Consider the following 18,879-nt stretch of genomic DNA (forward strand, 5'->3'; position numbering starts at 1 on the left):
AAGCCAAGCTGCCAGCTATTTCATGAATTTGTGGGTGTAAGGTAATGAGGAAATGCCAATTTGAGCATTTGGAAAAGCCTTCTGATAGGGCTAAAAAAAAGTTTTGTATCAAACAAATTGCCTAAAGTCAGTGGCTGCTGGTTATAGGAAAGGGTATTTTGCTGTGAAAAGCTAACTAGATTCACAAGAAAAAAATGGGATCGCCTTGACCCCTTGAAAGAAACCCGGAGTTTATTATAAGATCTGGCTGCACTGCATCTTTTGTGACTGGAATGAGGTCTAGACTTTCTCTTCCAGGCTTGTATTGATGCATGTTTTGAGTGATTTGACTCTGGAAGATGCTTTGTTCATCTTCCTCTTCTCTTGTCAATTCAGATGGTGAAATCTTTGCAATAAAAACTGCCTCTTAGTGTATTTTAGTACTGCCTAGCATAATGGGACCCGCTTTCTTTTTTTTTTCAAATACTGCATTACAACTAATAATAGTTGCAGTCACTTTCCTTCCCCTCAGAGAGGCAATTTTAAAATAGTTAATTTTTGTATGTGTGTGTCTCCATCTTAATTTGGCACGTAAACAGGTAATAATGCAGTCCTTGTCACGTTGTTTACAGTGTGGTTTCCTGTCCTTAGCAGATACAGAGCTGCTTAAGCTCTGAAGATGAAAACTGTTATTTTTCTGTATAAAAAGCTCACAGTTCTTGTAAAATTTTTAATTGAACTTTACCTATGACCATGGTGTCAGCTTACAGTTGTCTAGAGTTGAGCTCTTGCACACCAACCGTTGTTGTTTCCTGCGAGACACCGTATCACATCCACAGGGATCATTCTGCAGAACCCTGCAGGAGATGGGCAAGAGGCAAGCGTGCAATATTAACCTCTGGTGACAGCTAAAACCATTGAGCGGGAAATACGAGTGGCAGTTAGAGGAGATAAATGTCATAGGCATCTAGCAAACAACCAGCAAATGCTACCAAGCAAGAATTTTATGTGAAGCAGAATGAGAGCTCTTGCTTGCAGGTATTGGTGAAAAGAAAAAGTCATTCCACCTGGTTTTAGAAAATTATGGAGGGTGGGAAGACTCTTAAGAGTAGGAGCTGCAGTCCAGATGCACGTGGTCCTTTCTCAGAGGCTTCACTGGATGGATACGAAGTACTTAGAAAACAACTTAGATTTCATTGTATTTGTTTACTCGCAGGCTCTAAGTGGAACAATTACTTTAAAGTAGAAGAAAAATATATCCAATATATCTAAGGCATATTTATCTGAATTTTCAAGGAAGCAAATAGGAGTAAAAAAAAGTCACCCTTGTTCAACAAAGAAAGATTATATGCTTGTTTGCTATGAAATGAAATAAAAGGAAGTATAAATGTCTGGCTTCAGGGAGTCATCTCAATCATGTAGGAGAGATACTCACCGAAGTAAAAGCAACAAGGTCAGCAAAGCAGCTTGAAGGCACTTGGAAGCGCAACAAGTTAAGGCTTCGGTACTGTCCTACTGAGCAACGCCTAAGTAAGCTGTGCTGATAATTCTGGGCTCTGTACAGGTAACAACCTGAACACTTAAACTTCTAAGTGTATCGTTGAGTAGAAATTTTGCAACTCAAGGTTTGACAGGAGAGAAAGGGGGTTTGTATCTGGAAAGCTGGCATGAGCAGTGCCCATGCTGTGCTGGGGGGTTGTGGCTCTCCAGGGGTGAACATCTTGCTGTGCAGCCTTGGGTTGACACCCCCATGTTTGTGTGTACTCAGCCTCCAGCTCCTTTAAGGAGCACTAAGAAATACTTCTGTCAGTGCACAAATATGTGGGACCTAGCTTGGTTTGTTACCCAATGTCACGGAGGCACCCCGAGGTTAGTTTAAGGGACAACAGGATCCAAAACAACTTTTATTAAACTGGTGAGAAACAGGGTTTTAGCACTCCAAAAGTGACTTAAATACAGGTTCGGATATCAGTTGAGGAAAATTATTAAGGGGCAGCAACTAATACAACAGGCGGTCCACAGGGTGCATGCACATGGCTTCGCCCAAACAATGCCGGAGCCGTCCCTGAGTCCCGAAGGAGTACACACTTGCCTGAACACGGTGCGGGATTATTTTTGAAGAGATACATGTACTCGTAGTGAGTACGGGAAGTGTACACTTGCGATTCTGCGATGGTTAATTTATAATACACTCGCAATCCTGCGAGGTTTAATACACATGCAAATGTGCACGGAAAGTTACTCATGCTTATGTGGAAGCACGGAAGGAAAATACACCTGCGATTATGCGAGGATTAATTTTACACGTGCTCATATTGTGCACGGAAAGTATAAATACACTCGCAATCCTGCGAGAAGTTTTACTCACACCCGTGGCGGCGAGGCAAGGGGAGTCCCCATCCCGGGGAGGGGACTCTCGGCGGCAGCATCTTGCTCGTGCTCCGAGAGACCCGCGGCAATGGGCGGAGTCTCGACGAGAGTCCCATTTTTCATACTGGCTGATCAGATCTGACTGTAGGCATTCCAGAAGCTTCTCTGCACCCCCACCCTGGCTGTGGGTGCCCCTGAAGCCTCCAAACATCCCCCATACCGGCTGCAGGTGCCCAGCGGCTCATTGGCGCCTCGGCACTCCCTTCTCCTAATGGCCCTGGCCAGGGTGCTCTGGGGCCAAACAAAAGAAGCTGTTAGCCTCAAGTAGCAGAGAGAGGGAGATGTGCCTACTCCTTCCATACTGAAGGAGGGAGGGGGAGGTTTGCATCCTGCCACACCCACTATAAGTGAATAAATTCTGAAGCTTTTTTCTTTTGATTGTGTGTGTGTCTTACTGACACCATCTTAAGTACTCTAGGTAGCTTTCTGCTTAATAAAAATATCTGAAGTAGGTATTTTTTTAACTTCTGCGATTATCTTGACCGTGAGCTGGGGATTTTCACAAATGCACATTTCAGAGTCATCTTTGCTGCCCAGTTTTTGGATTTTACAATGCATTTTTGTCACATTCTCTAACCGCTCTCTTTTAGTTATGAAGGACATAAAAATCTTTTAAAAACTAAGGCTGAAGGCAGAGGTGCTGACAGTGACATAGGCCTGAGAGATGATGCTGCAAGGATACATATGAAAATACTGCAAGGCTGATGATGAAACGGGGACACTTCTGGGGCAATACAGGTATCCTTTGCGTGCATGTAATTGCACAGGACTAAATGGGTTCATCAAAGCAGGTTTCTTGAAGCTTTTGTAAACCAAGGTGGGTGGGGAATTGTTTCTCCAGTTTTCCAAAAGGGCAGATCCTCTTTGAACTTGAAGGTAGTAGAAACTGTAGTGGAGAAAATCCAGAGATTTTACTTATTAATAGTAAAGAAGAAGCCATTCAAGCTTGCAAGCCTGGAGCAAGCTTTCAGGGTAAAAATAAAGCATTTTATTAAAAACCATTGGCTTTGGAGAGGTATTAAAAATATTTAGGGAAACAAAGTAAAACCAGATATTAAAAGTTGGCATATTTGTAAAAATTACCCTTTACTTGTCTTTGCTTTCTGAACTTGTTTCACTCAAACACTTCTTTATGGAAGGGAGGTAACAAAGTAATTAAAATATGAAAAAATATTTTGAGACTCTTTTCACTCTTGTGCTTTTTCCTGTGTTTTTTTAGTCTCTGAGGAGCAACCAGGCGAGACCAGGACTTTTATTATTTCTGATAAATGTCTGCCTTATTTTATCTTTAGATTTTTGGACTTATTTGAACAGTGAGGAAGTGAGGAGGACTGAAAGCTATGCTGAACAGGGTTTTAGGAAGCACTCCATACAGCATACTTAACATTTGTGTGGAGCAGTGAGAAGGGTTGATATATTCATGCTGATGAAGTGAATCAAAGAGGCACTGGGTCAAGCATGTATGGGGCACCGTTTCAAACATACCTGTAGTTAGCAGGAAGCTGAATGAAGTAAGAGATTACTGCTATATATAAAGGTCTTGTCTTTGAGGAGCATAATGCCTGTATTACTGATGTATTTGATTGTGGTAGCTCTGAACTTGCTAATGATGGTAGCACACCCGTCAGAGTTCTTAAGAAACCCAACCAGCAACAACTGCAACAAAACTCCCCGAAAACTGTAGTGATTTAAAAAAAAGGAAAAACAACAGTATGCTGAGTCCTTCTTCATAGATTTGATAGATTTTCTACCCCCTGCCCCCCAATTCAGACAAGGTAGTGACATTGTCGCTAGCTTAATAAGTGTTCTGGCCTAAATACTCTTCCCCTCTATAAATCTAATGGAATAATTGCCTTGAGAATATAATACATGATGTATTGATTCTGGCATAAATATTGTTAGTATGTACTACAGCACTGATTGGAAACTGTTGGGCTGTTCTGTGAGTGTGAGGTTACAGCCATTGTTCACCTCTTTTTGAAATACCTTCAGCCAGCCCACGTGGTGCTGAGCCAATGTGGAATTTCCCAAGCTTATACCAGCTGCGAGAGTGACCGCCCGTGTTCTCTGTGGCCATTCCTTGGGCCTTCCCAGACATGGGTTCCTCTGGAACTTTGCAGAATATAGCAGATTCTCAGAGTTTTGATATTATGTGACCTGCAGTGCTAGTGACTTAAAAATCTATAAGCTGTTCTCAAATCTCTTCTTACCTTGTAAAAGAGAATCGGGCTGTTCTGTATCCCCCAGAGTACCACTGCCAATGAGATGCTCTGTAAGGCAAGATGCAATAGTTTCCTGGTGAGTGAAGGACATGCATGGCTAGAAGATTTCAGTTTCCATTTCTCTCTGTAGGAAAGAATTTTTGTCACCCAAGAACTTTGAATAGACAGGGTTCTGAACCTGATGAGGTTTTTGTTGTTGTTTTTTGCTTGGGGATGATGCTCAAAACAACAACTTAATAAAACATGGGGAAATTGTTCTACTAGGACACTTTATTAATCATCTTCCTTTCCCCTTCTTTAGACTTTTTGCTATTATTTAAAAACAATATTTAACCCATCATGACCCTGGTGACAAATCTGAGTTGCCTTTCTGTGAGTGTCGAAGATACTAAACTGGAGTTTGTCTTCTCTATGCCTTTGATTTTCAGTGACACCAGCTGCTGTCTTGCTGAGTTGAGAAATCTCAGATAATGGGCAGGATGACAACCAACACAAATCCATGTAATAGTTTAATTCTGGGTAGGGTGCTCGCTTGGCTTGAAAGGTACGTTTGCTTTGGCTTTCAAACTTCCTGTTTTATTCCCCTGAATTGTTTGCTCCTGTGTGCTTTCTCTAGTACTGTTTTTTCAATTCCGAGTATTTCAAGGTCTTTTAAAATTAAATGAGATTAAAGGTGTGTCTCTTAAAGCCCTGTAACATTTTGTACCTCTAAATGAATACATGGGATGCTTGGTGTGTGATGTGTCAGCGGTGGAAGGTGTATGTATGCTCAAAGGGTAGGGGCTGTTGTGCAGTGTAGCATGCTGAATTCCGTTGTTTTAACAGAAACATGGTAGCTGTTACATTTGCCAACATGGGCTTTTTTTGTGATATTGATTTAAAAAATGCTTACTCGCAACTCCTGTAAAATAAAACGGTCCCTATTTTTCATTGGAATATTTCATAATTCGTTACTGTTCCCTCCTGTGGTAATAAAGTTGATCAAATCTGTGACTTTTACTTCAAGGGGAGTTTTGCAACTGAGCCCTCCAAATGGGATTGTAGCAAAAATCACAGTTGCATATGAATTAATCATGTTAATGTGTGCTTCAGGTTGAACGTGCAGGATGATGTGTTATGTGTGGTCCATTTGTAGCACTCACTGGTTCTCTATGATATAAACCAAATGCATGGGTAATTCTGGCCTTTTCCTGGAAGTAGATGTTTGCTTAGGCAAGAAAAGCAAATACTTTATTTATGTTACTTTTGTACAGGGAGGGGGACAAGTCTCACCAGTCTCTGTGCCCTACCATGAGTTGTTGGACGATTCTCTTACTATCTGATTTGTGGTCACTGAATGTGACTTTAGTCTCCTCTATTATAGGACTTTCTGGTGGGTGATGAAAGGATTCGTACTGGAGGCAACTTCTAGACATGCTTATTTGACCTGGAGTCTTCCTATAGTCACAGCAGCACAGTTCTCCTGTTCCTCCCCTGCAGAGGAACGCCAGGCAAGTCTCCCTGTCTGCCTGTGCCAGAATGCAGACATAAGCAGAGCTGTTCATCTGTGCTGCTTTTTTGGGTGCATCTGGCCAGTCATAACCTTAGTGCTCATGCAATTTGTTTTTTTCATAGGCTCAAAACAGGAAAAACATTAAAGGTATCAGGATTTTATATCCTTGCTGTTCTAAGACCACTCATCCTATTTTGAAGCTGCTCCCCCTAATCATGTCGCCACCTACTAATGAAGGAGGCAGGGGTCAAAACGTATTCTGCTTACATCCAAGCCTCGTGTTGCCTGCCATTTACAGCAGGAGTAGTATAATGCTTTGCTGTCACTCAGATGTTACTTGGATTCTTTCAGTCTTACTAGGACGCTGCTGATCAAGTTAACTGCCAGGCAAGATTCTTTCTAATTAAGTTCTGGATACTGTAAAATAAAAAAGCCTGAATGCTACTCTGTAGCCCTTGTAGGTTTGCTGAATAAAGAAGCAGCCACTTTAATTATTTTTAAGCACTGTAGTAAAGAAACCTTGTTCTGTTGACAAGTTCAGCATGAGTCTTGTGTACTACTTCTCTGCCTGCTTGGATCCTCCTCCTTCTCCCATCTGCCACCTTCTCACTCTAAGGAAAGGAAACTCCATTCTGTCAAAGCAAAGTGCCTATGAAAAATGGGGAAAGACTCTTAAGAGCAGCTTTTGGATAAGACCATTCACTGAAATCAAAACAAATATAATCACAGCTCACTATAGTTTTGCCTGTACAGTAGCACTGTACAATAGTCTACTGAGCTGCATTACTGTTGGATAGGAGAATCAAGCTTGAAGTCAAGTTTGAGTCACATTGTGAGCTGTTAAACACTTGGCCATGGCAGCAAAATGTTGATGATGCCACAGTACTGCAAAGCTGTGACTTGATGAATAAATGCCTTCTATAGTATCACACACCTCCATTTGGTATTCTGTACATAATGTGCAAAAATGAAGGGCATTTCTAGATGCAGAAATTAAAAAAAAAAAAGTTTTAATTCCCTTAATTTAAGCAAGCAGATGTTTAGCAGAAATTGCTTCCATCTAATTACATTTTTTCCCCTCAGCTTGAGGTAGATCTAATAGGTATATTCTCTGTCCCTAAATATAGAGAGGCTATGCTGAAGGAAATTGCTGACAAAACAGTGCAAAAACATGTGATACGTTAGTATACAGCGGAAAAGTTAAGTCTGGATTGCGTGGTGCAGTGATCTGTCTGTGGGCTTTTTTTGTGTGTGTGTCACTCATCTATAATCTAGTCAGCTGCCACCAACAGTTTATAGCTAAGTATAACTTTAGGGCTCGGTCTCTTTCAGAACTAGTCAACATGATTCTGTGACATGTGTCTGGCAGCTTTAAAACATGGGTGGTGCGTGCTGGTTGTGTCACTGTTCTGGAATGTCTCAGGTGTACACTCTCATGGTAAATGAGATGTGTGACACTTGCATGGAATCTGAGGGATTTCAGCCAAGATTTTTTAGAGTTATTTTAAGATTATTCATTTTTTGTACACACAAGTCTTTGTGGGTCCAACTTGAGGCAGTCTGAATTCCATCATAGTGGAAGATAATCAGGTCCTTATCATGTATTAGACTGATCGCTGGCTTTGGATATTCCTTTTCAAATTTTTGCTGTTTTCATATTCTGGTGATGCAGGATGATTATATGTTAATACTCCTCAATTGCTTCTTACTTTCCATCCAGACAGCAGCTCCTTCATTTCATAATGGTAAACTATTTATGCCAATTCTAATGTCAGAACCAGGCATACCCAGGCCATTGCTTTATTATTTTAACCCTTAGAGGAAGCATCTAGATAATTTTGTAGGTGTGTGTGATGTGCTGACCCAGATTTGTGGACCATTTGCATACCTATTGTATGCCTACAGAGATGTGAAACAGATCTACAGGAATAACTTTTGGATGTAATTTGTCTCTTTTTCAGATCACTTCCAAACAGTAGATTTCTCTGTGGGGCACTATGGAACAATCTGAGGTTCTGGTTGAGGCAGGTGATGGCCTTTATGAAGGACATAAGATGGCTTATTTAATCTTTTTGGTAAAAGTACAGCTGAACTTCTGATCTGGATGTTAAGCCATTAAGTTCTCTACTGTTACCTCACAAAAATATGAATCAAGCATTTCTTTAAAACTCATCTCGTCTGACTCATCAAGCTGGTGAGGGGCCTGGAGCAGCTGAGGGAATTGGGGCTGTTCAGCCTGGAGAAAAGAAGGCTGAGGGGAGACCTTATCACTGTCTACAACTGCCTGAAAGGAGGATGTAGCATGGAGGGGGTTGGTCTCTTCTCTCAAGTAGCAAGTGATAGGACAAGAGGAAATGGCCTCACGTTGTGCCAGGGACGGTCCAGATTGGATATTAGAACAAATTTTTTCCTGGAAAGGGTTGTCAGGCATTGGAACAGGCTGCCCAGGGAAGTGATGGAATCACCATCCCTGGAGGTGTTTAAAAGGCGTTTAGACAAGGTTCTTAGGGATTGGACTCGATGATTTCAGGGTTTCTTCCAACTGAAATGATTCTATGACCCTTGGGAACTTGGTGTCTTCTTCTCGTTGTCCTTATTTGTGTTTTCCCAAAACTGTTTTAGTCCTATATTAATATTGCCTGGATGCCTTCTTAAAGCTGAGTATCTCTTGCTGTTCAGGATCATCTGTGGTTTCTCTTCCAGACTTAAACTGGAACTTCGCTTAGAATATTTAGCCATGTTGTTATTTAGGTAAAATGAAGTCACCTTAAGAATAGCCTGGGCTTTCCTGTCATGCATTAGTACTGCTGCTCTTCAAGGTAATCAAACTGGAATGACCGCTGTCTTCTACAAGTCATTGCACAAAAGGAGCAGTGGTCTGTAAATAAGTAAAGACTTTGGCCTCCAGCATGTGGAAATCCTCTGTCTTTATCAGTGGGTTGGTCCAGAACAGCAGCAAAAAAGGAGAAGGGGGAAATAGGCTTGTGAAAAGCACAAAAGGTGCTTTACTTTCCTGATAAACCAGCAAAGCATTTCTCCTCTGGGAATGATTGTACCAAATTTGCTGTGCCTTTTATCTTTATCATGTGAGGCTGAAATGAGCATCATAAAGATGACAAGAAGAGGGAAATATACTGTCTTTGTATACGAAACATGTAAAAACTTTGTGTAATAGCTGAAAACACAGCACTTTCTTCTGGGTAGAGAGCTGGAATATGTAATTTCCAAGAGTCTGATACTTTGTGTATCTTTGCCAAATTGAAGCCCAGTAGCTGGAGTGACACAGTGAGGATTCCAGCATGCATTTTATAATCCTGAGAATGACAAAAGTTTGCATAAACACATAAGCAGTGTATGCAAATCTTGGTTATTCTCCATAAAGCTGTTACAATTCATTCTTACATAGCTTCTTGCTTCTGGAACAGCCATACCTCCATGTAACTTAACAAAAGAGTGACATGAATTAGGCCAAAAGTCTAGTAGTTTAAAGGACCTCTCTTCTTAAACTAAGGTTCTCCTTCAATTCTGAATGCATAGTAAGTGAATCTCAGTGATGATCCTGCTTATTTTTGATGTTTCAGAAGTATTTTTACTCTTCAAATGCAATATTTAAGTGCAGTGATGAAACTAGAAAGGTGAAATATGTTACAGTGGTTGGAACATCCTCTCAGCTTCAGTGGCAAGTTTTTATTTAATCATCAGTGTTAAGCTGTGGTCCAAATGCCAGTCCTGCATTATTGTGGGATGTAGCAGTGTCTGAAAAACAGCGTAGTCCTATGTAATCCCAGTGATGAGCTGTGTTAATATGAATTCATTTTTAGGGTTTATATTTACAGTTTCAGTTTAGATGCAGGCAAACCTTGCAGGGCAGCAGGAGAATCTCCCCTCTGCAATCTATAGGCTTATCTGTCTCTGGGCTCTTCACAAGCTTTGCAGGGATCCAGTTTGAAGGGGCACATTGTCAATGGCCACTCCTCAGCTATGTCTGAACATTCAAGCCTTTGCTTGGGTGTAATGCCTCATAAGATAATTAAATGTACCTTCAAGTGTGTAGTTCAACTTAAATTATGCCCGATGCTTTTCTGTTTCGCTGCATTTATTTCTGTATGTTTTAGAAGCATGTTTATTCAAAAGTCTCCAGAGATGTTTTTCATGGTTGGATGTAGGCAACCGTAATCTGGATGTTTTCCTGTTCCTGTCAGGTAGCGTTTCAGTGAACCTGGACATTTCAGGGGTATTTTTTCCCTGTGGCACAGTGGTGGGAAGCTGTAGCTCAGAAATGATCTGGACATTTCAGTCACACTGATGCCTCTTTACTGTGCCAAGGATTTAAAAAACCTGGATTGCAGCCCCAAGAGGCAGAACTGACCTTGGATTACCCAAGGTTCGACTACATGGCTAATTAGTAATAGAGGAAATCTGACAAATATGTGACCAATGCACAGGGATTCACCTAATGAAAATAACACCTCTCCTTCCCAAATAGCTACTTTGCAACATGTAGGTACAGAGCAACTACTGCTGTTTTATCAATGAAGCAAGTGGATTCCATAGCAGTCTTTGTGCATACTCCTCACCTTGTGTTTGGCTCACAAAATGAGAATTATATTTTAGTGTTTTATAGACAACATAACAGGAAAAATACACACGCTACATAGATAATATTGCTGCTACACTAGCTAAAATGTAACTTGTCATTCTTGCAGAAGGCTCCTTTCCTGTGAACTGAAAGTGTCCTGTAAGATGAGGGCCACAAAGTTAATCAGAAGGCTGGAACACCTCTCCTGTGAGGACAGGCTGAGAGAGTTGGGGTTGTTCAGCCTGGAGATGAAAAGGCTCTGGGAAGACCTTATAGCAGCCCTCCAATACCTAAAGGGGGCCTACAGGAAAGCTGGAGCGGGACTTTTTACAAGGGCATGTAGTGATAGGACAAGGGGTAATGGCTTTAAACCGAAAGAGGGTAGACTTAGATTAGATATAAGGAAGAAATTCTTCACCATGAGGGTGGTGAGACACTGGAACAGGATGCCCAGAGAAGCTGTGGATGCCCCATCCGTGGAAGTGTTCAAACCCAGGCTGGATGGGGCTTTGAGCAACCTGGTCTAGTGGAAGGTGTCCCTGACCATGGCAGGGGTTGGAACTAGATGATCTTTAAGGTCCCTTCCAACCCAAACCATTCTATGATTCTATGAAATGTCAGAATTTGCCAGGAAGTGACCCAAAGCAGGAGAGCATATTCTGCAGTAATACTGTTCCATCTCTTATTCACCATGTCTTTCTCAAGTCATGAGGAGGAAATGATGGCCTATGATTTTGATACCTGATAAAAAAGTCTCATTTGGTCAGGGTGAGAAAGTTGGATTTTTTTTTAGGAGCTGCAAATGTTACTTTAAATGATTGCTCTGCTGTGGTTATCAGGAATTCATCCTAAAGAGACAAATAAGCATATTATTTTGTCATGGCTAGTTAGATTTTCCATGAAAATTTAAAAGGAGGATAATTTTTGCATTCCTATTTTAGAGTGTTCTGTATTCTGCCTTTATAATTTTGTCCGTTTCCTCATTAGTCCTCCTTTCAGAGCCCAAACATGTCAACAGTAACACCATTATCAGCCTGAAATAAATGAACAAACATTCTCATCTTCAGTCGTGGTTTGCCTATGACAGCTATTTTTAATTTCACAGCTGCTGGAGACCAAGGCAGATGAGATGGATTTGCAACTGATGATTTGGCACCTGTATCGTGCAGCTTAGCTTACAAGTGTTCTCAGAGGTGTTAGGAAATGTGGAGGTTTCCAAGGGGTCTCTTCACTCAAGTAGCGCTTCTGGAGAAAGAGAGGGAGAGCAAGCATGAGGCAAACTGCTGATAGCAGGAGGAGGTATCCTGCTGGCTTAGCATTTGTTTGCAGGTGTTCAAAATGGAGTGTGAGATGGCAGCTAATTCTTTTTTGACCAAGTGTGAATATAAGCTGACAGCCTCATGCACTCTCCTGTATATTCTGAGCAGTGCCAGTTCCAGGGAGTCCTCAACCTCGAGGATTTTTCCTTCCTGGAAAAGAAGGTGGTGTGACTTTTTGGCCACAAGGAACAGCTTCTGTTCTTCCCAGCCCTGACCTCCATTTCAAAACCAGCTGAAGATCGAAGTGCAGAATACTCAAGTGCTGCAGTGACCTGTGCCTGGCTCTCCACAGGCATTCCAGCAGGCGAGCTGAGGTGCCTGCCACTTGCATAAGTGACCAAGCATGGGCTGTGGATGTAAAAATATCATATTGAGTTAGGTACCCACATGCCACTTCACCTAATTTGAGTGCTTGTTCAGGTCTCCAAAGTGCCTCTTTTGTCTTCGTACTAATATTTCTTTGATTTATAATTTGCTGTTATAGAAGTTGATGGGGCAGTTCATTTCATTTGTACCTAAGTGTCCTGAACTTTCTTAGATGCTGAAACACAGAAGACTTGATTATCAGAAGCCATCCTAAATGATAAACTTTTTGAAGTTTTAAATGGTAAATCGCATGGTTTGGGACTGAAATATATTTTGAAAAATCTTATTTACTTTCATTTTTCTCTTTGACATTTAGCCCAAAATGAATTACATCTATCCTACTCTTTCCCAAATATTCAGTAGCAGTCGTGCATGTGTTTGCTCTGCATTTCTAAATCCATGTTAGTGGATCCAGGCACTTGGAAAGCCACACAGATTTTATCTTAATGCTCCACGAAGAACAGTTTTGCTAGGTTTTGGAAGACTTCAGAGCTTCATAAACCATTACTCTGGTTTTTGTTTTGGCAAGTACTCAATCAGTATGCAAACTTAATAAATTTTGAGTTGCAAAGTGTGATATTAACTATAGTTGAGAAGGTTCACATTCTTCCACTCTGCTGACCATAATGTTAATTACGTAGTTAAATACTTATGCAAATGATGTCTTAGTTCCATGTGCTATGATTGTAGAAAAGCAGCACAAGTAGTCTATTTTCACTTGTATTGAGAACATCATTGCTTAACTACTGTTGCTATTTATCTTGCTAATACTAACTTAGCTGACTTTGCTGTTAGTTATCCAATGTGTTAAATAACATATCATATGACCTCAGAGTATTTTGATCATATATTTCTGAGAATAGCCTTGTTTCTGTAAATGGGATTTCTAATAGAGGAAGATGCTATACAGCATAAGTATTACTGGGAGAGGTCAAAAAGAACGAAGTAACGCATCTTTGAAGTGCCATGACTGTGTTACAAGTGTTCCAACTTAACTCTCTTTTGTTCTCATAAGAAATAAATGGCAGTTAGTGCTCCAGCATCTCAGAAACTAAAGGTCTAAAAGAACATCCTGTTGAGAAGACTCATTAGTTATGCAGGCTGAAACTGTAAAAACATGCTTATTCTCATAAAAAGTAATGAGAACTCCATGTCTTGATTCTGTAAATAACTTAATACTCATCTCTCTTGCATTGCAGTAAGTAACAGGTCTTTCAGAAAAGAACATGTTCATTTAAGAATAACTGTCCACATATGTCAGGTACCTCTGGTGTGTCACCTGTACCCCATGACTTGACGATACTGAAGTGGGTAATATACCTTTGAGAAATACATATCAGCAGACCAACTTCACCTTGACCTACTAGCTAGAAAAAAGAAAATGGGGGGAGGGGTAAGGGGTAGGTTTTGTTTGGTTGGTTTGTTTTTAAACCATAGTCAAGTTCTAGCAAGACCTTGATAATCTGGAGCTCAGGATTACCAGAGACACAGACCCAGGCTGCTTTGCAGCGTGTTTTCTGTGACTTTTCGAACAATGGGACATTGTTCCTTGGCTGATGAGGCTGGTTCCCTCTTTCTTCTGTGAACACACCTCATAGATCCTTGACACGAGGCTGTGTGGTTCTCCTTGTCGGGATGGGCTTGCACATATTTCAGCTCATACAAGTTGTGACCCACAGTGCCTCAGGCATCTCAGTAAATGACACCAGCTGACACTCAGGCAGAGCTGAGACTGTTTTGGCCCATGAAGACATTGGGTTTTCTCTCTGATAAGAAAGCCCAGATTTGGCAGAAGTTATCTTCAGAATAGCAGGAAGTGAGAAACTTGGTTTCGTAACTAAAACACAATAAAGTTAGGTTAATGAGGCCACAAATAATTTGAATGGTTCTACTCTGTGTGCATCTGCTGCACACTAAGAAATTCACAACAGAATTTGCAGTGATTTAAGCAAAAAGCTGACAGGAAGTAAGTCAATTGTCTTTGATCTTTGTGTTTGGTTTTGGGGTGTGTTTGTTTAAGATTAGGAAGCTATTGAAGTAATGAAATGAAGATGTGATAATAGCCCAGGGAAAGATGCTTATGCTAGTCTTATTCTATCTAACTCAAATGAAATAGCAAGGACATAACATATTCTATATGTTTGTTCAGTATTAAGCAGGAAGTGGTCGATAATACCTATTTCAGTCTCCTGCTTCGGATCCTGTAATAAGTTCTTGCTATGTCACATTCATGCCTTCCTCTTCCTCTCTCTGAGCTGTGTTTTGTCTGTTGGATAAAAATTTGCCAGCTCGCTTCATAGTATGGTAATTACGAGATGCTTTGTATTGAGAATTACAAATAGAGAGTCTTGGCCTTTTGAAAGAAGGTGCTTTCTTTTTAATGTGGAACGTTTTGATTTATTCCCTCTTGGTTTGTGCCTTCCTACACTTACCTTTGTGAGGAGGCTTGGTGAGAAAGACTTGGCTGTTGTTTCTAGGCTTTTTGGACATTAGAGGTCATTAGAGCTGCTCTTCCATCGCTTGTAACATTGAATGCCTTTGAAAACATATGTTGCAAGAAAAACATTGGAAAGCATATTGCAAATGTGGGCAAGTGGAAAGCCAAGCATTTATGTGTTTATATTCACAATGCAATATAAATAATTTGGGTTGGACTTCCACTGCATTGCGGGAAACGTTTAAAACATTTCAGGCAAAATTATTCGTGTCTTTCTTTTTATCCCTATGAGAAGACTGGCTGCATCCCTGGCATTGAATAAGTTAACCTACTTAGTGTTTTGTGTGTAGGCAGCATGCAGTTCCGTGAGATTGCAGTGGGCAATGAAGCAGCAGAATTCAATTTGCAGCAGTGACCTAAGAGGGACTATTTTTAGTAATAAAATAGGTCAGGGAATGTGGTAGTGCAGACTGATAAATGAACAGTCTTCCCCTTCACTTGTGGGGCTTGTATAGAAACTCCAGTATAGAAACTCTGTGATGGGGGAAATGCGATTCAATACTATCACGTGATTAGCGTTAGAATTTTTTTTATTGTGAAGCAATTGCAGCGAAAGCACTAAGTTTTATTTTAGTGAAGGAAGTATATAAGTAACTGCTTTGCTTAGGGGTCTGTGGAAGGCAAAACTAACTAAGGAGCAGGGTGTTTTGAAGCCACTGCTCAAAGCTGGTTTTAGCACTGCTGGAGATGTCATGTTGCAGTGCTGTCCATGTGACAACCAGTTCTTGCTTTCTTTTTCTTTCCACTCTTCTAGCTGTTCTTATGCGCTTTTTCAGCTCACTTTTCGTACCAGTTTGCTTTCTCAGTGATTTATGCAGGCAAGTGCTAGCATATTCCTCTCAGGGTGTCAAAGATGAAGCATGACTTTCTTCTGTTCCTTGGAGTTCATGGGCTCTTGGAGGAAGCTTGTGAAGGATCTGTTCAGCCAGCTCTTGTGGCAGAGAGCAGTCTAAGTATCTTTCTAGTATTATGTTACTTGACCTTTGCATTTCCAGACCTCTTTGGTTTCTCTGAAATTATATTTCAGAGCAAACTTGGAAGGTACTTCTTGCTCCTATAAGCTCTGGTCACAAAGCAGTGCATGTTGATGCCCTATAAACAGCAGAAAAAAATAGTAGCTTTGGCCCTAAAGTCTTTTTTTTACCCTGGAAAAAAGAATGCTTAGCAGGAAGCAAATGATCTTCACTCCTGGCTGTAGCTGAATTGGTATCAGTGTGTCACACCACGTAATGAAGTACAGTTGCAAGAGGCTCAGGCTGTTGCTGAAGCTCTCTCCAGGAGTTAATGAGCCCTAATGAGCCCTGGTGAGAGGCGCTGGGATGCCCAGTTCTCCTGCTTTGGAACTAAGCAGATATCTCCCCGGGAGATGCTTAATGCTGTGTGAATGTAGGCGCCTGTGCTGGTGCTCATTTGTCCATTCTTGCCTCACGCTGTGCTGTGAAGCACAGAAATGGTTGTATGATGTGGGGGAGAGATGCCCTTAAACTTTCCCTGACTTTCATTTCCTGTCCTAGCAAAACGTGTTTAATATTTCAACCTGTCTAGTTGGGACTGTGATGAAGTACCATCTAGCAGAGTTTTCGTAGTGCTTCAAAATCCTTGGATAATAACACTTTGATACCATATTTATAAGGAAAGTAAGCTCTAGCACTGACCACTGGCATAAAAACTGTGAGCTCAGACTGTCCTGGGTGCTTTTATTTTTTTTTAAAGATCGAAAGTTAGTTGTGTGTTTTTCTCTAGAATAAAAAAGGTTAATAAACAGCTAAGTAATTTGCATTTCTAAGTTCTGTATTTTTCAGAGAAGATATGTTTCTGTATTGTAAAAAAGCACTGCAAACCTGAACCAATAGCGAGCCATGTTACTTGATATTTTAAATCCATTAAAAAAACGCTATCTCCAGTAGGATCAATACATTGGAGGTATTCTCAGCAACACTCTATGAAATTGGAGGGGGCTTTTGATCACATTCCATAATCACTGTAATGTAATGTGCTTCCGAGGGACATCTTTTAGTAAGATTGCGCTATCCTGCACTTTCTACAGAGAAGGACAGTGATGATGTTGTTGTTGTTGTTATTAACCTCATTTTGCAAAAGAAAGCTTGACAATATCATTGAATATAAATTCAGTCATTTGGTCTTTCTGTCCATCCTACTTATTATGGGAGTTGGGAGTTCATGACAATTCACAGTCTCTTCACCGCATACATGAGCTGAGTCAGGTGAGCAGGGCACACTGAGCCACCAGCTCATTTATTAAGTTTGCAAGGGGAGAAATCCACAAATACTTGCAGCTTCTCTTCTTAAGTGCTCATAACACTACCGTCCACCCTCCCTGTCTTCTCTCACCCTATAGGTGATGGGCCTGTCCAGTATCTGTGCTGTGCTATGCTCTCTTCCTTAAATACTGTAAAATGGAAAGCTTGCACTCACAAGGTAACTGCGTCCATCCTTTTGTTATTAGCTTTTAATGGTGGTTTTAAATATAGAGAATGATTTAGACTTTTACTCTCCACTAGGAACTATTTTATTTCAATTAATTTTTGAGAACTCTTGCTTGTCTTAATTTCCTTGTGTTTTCTCAGCGTGACTGAATCAAAACCCAATTTGTACCAAAATAATAAGCTGGGAAGATTATTTTTTTCTCTAGTGTGAAATCATGTTTAGTGTAGGTATCACTAGTCTGATCGTGTCTGGTGTGTTACGGTGCCTTGTGCTGAAATTTACTCTCTGCTTATTGGAAGGGTATGGAGGCTGGTGGGGAGAAATAAACTGCAGTATTGGACAAAATGACAGTGGAAGGTCTGGCGATGAAATAAATAACTTAGGCTTTTTCTATGGATAAACAACATTTAATCCAATTCCTTGTATTCCTTAAACACGTGTTCATTAGAACATAAGCAAAACAGCGCTGGGTGCGTGGGGGATTCGCTCCACCCAACATGCACACTTTTAACAATAAGAAGTGTGCTTAAACACAGTATGGTATTACATATTCATAATGACTCCAGAAATGCCTGTACATATTCATGACCTTTCCCACTTTTTATTAAAATAAGTGTCAGATAACCATTTACATATTCCCCTCCTTGACCCTCCCCTGTTGAGCCTGCGCATTGTCACTTGGTGAATTTGAGGAAGGGTCTTTAGGGGTCTTTGGATGAAGGCTCCTTCAGCTTTGTCACAATGGACTTTTTACCTTTGGCTCATTAGGAGGAACTGGCTGGAACCCAAGCTACCAAACTGACTGAAAACAGACTGGTGCCCCCTTTTTGCTGTAAATCTTGGCTATCTTGTCTCCTCAAGGTTGCAGTTGGTGCTGTAAAACTTCTTATCTCGGCATTTAATGAAGTCCTGCTTTTTTTTAGCACAATTAGTTACATACAGCTCTAAACTAGATATTAATTTTGTGGTTTAAAATGTTAGCTTGTTAGTAGGCCCTTATTATATAGTTGCTTAACCCTTAAAATGTTAGTTCCCTCTATCAGTATAACTTCCTAAACAAGTTTCATAACTTTTTACATAGAACTTAACCACCTTTCCCTTTTCCAAGTTCAGAGTCCGTGCCTCATTTGGTTATACCTGTAAACATTAAACATCTTAGCACGAATCACAACTGCATTTTTCACAGCGAGAAAGTCAGTGGTTCTGTGACGATGCTCAGTGTCTCTTCAGATCATGAGTAATTAATTCCACCTTCTTTCTGCTTTATATACAGGTGTAAGGAGAGTTTTAAATTTAAACATTTCCGTGACCTTGTGGATCGTGTACACAGGAAACAAAACTGGCCATGCAGTGGGCGTTTTGTGTCCCATAGAAAAGCGACGGCCTTTGACTGAGGTGCTGGGTTTTTTGCTCACCTCAGCTCCTTCCCCCCCAGCGCCGCTGCCCGAGAGGCGCAGGGTGAGCGCAGCGGGGCCGGGGCCGCCACAGCGGTCCCTCCCGCGCTCCCGCCACAACGGTCCTTCCCGCGCTCCCGCCTCCACACAGCC

At 41.0% G+C, this 18,879-nt stretch overlaps 1 protein-coding gene across 27 annotated transcripts in view; it reads left to right on the plus strand.

The window, feature by feature from the left end:
* SERGEF (secretion regulating guanine nucleotide exchange factor) overlaps positions 1–18,879 on the plus strand; it is a 156,821-nt gene that overhangs the window by 95,212 nt on the left and 42,730 nt on the right. For 5 of the 27 annotated variants that reach the window (XR_010473081.1, XR_010473089.1, XR_010473091.1 and 2 more), the window contains one exon: positions 5,060–5,175. The exons of 14 other annotated variants lie outside the window; for them this stretch is intronic. The gene's annotated coding sequence lies outside the window, so the exon portion shown is untranslated. Of the gene's footprint in view, positions 1–2,999; positions 3,148–5,059; positions 5,176–5,994; positions 6,122–18,879 lie in introns of those variants that run through there. 8 more of the 27 variants (XR_010473095.1, XR_010473092.1, XR_010473083.1 and 5 more) reach the window with 5 other exon arrangements.

Source organism: Columba livia, chromosome 5 (genome assembly GCF_036013475.1).
Source record: "Columba livia isolate bColLiv1 breed racing homer chromosome 5, bColLiv1.pat.W.v2, whole genome shotgun sequence".
Lineage (NCBI taxonomy): Eukaryota > Metazoa > Chordata > Aves > Columbiformes > Columbidae > Columba > Columba livia.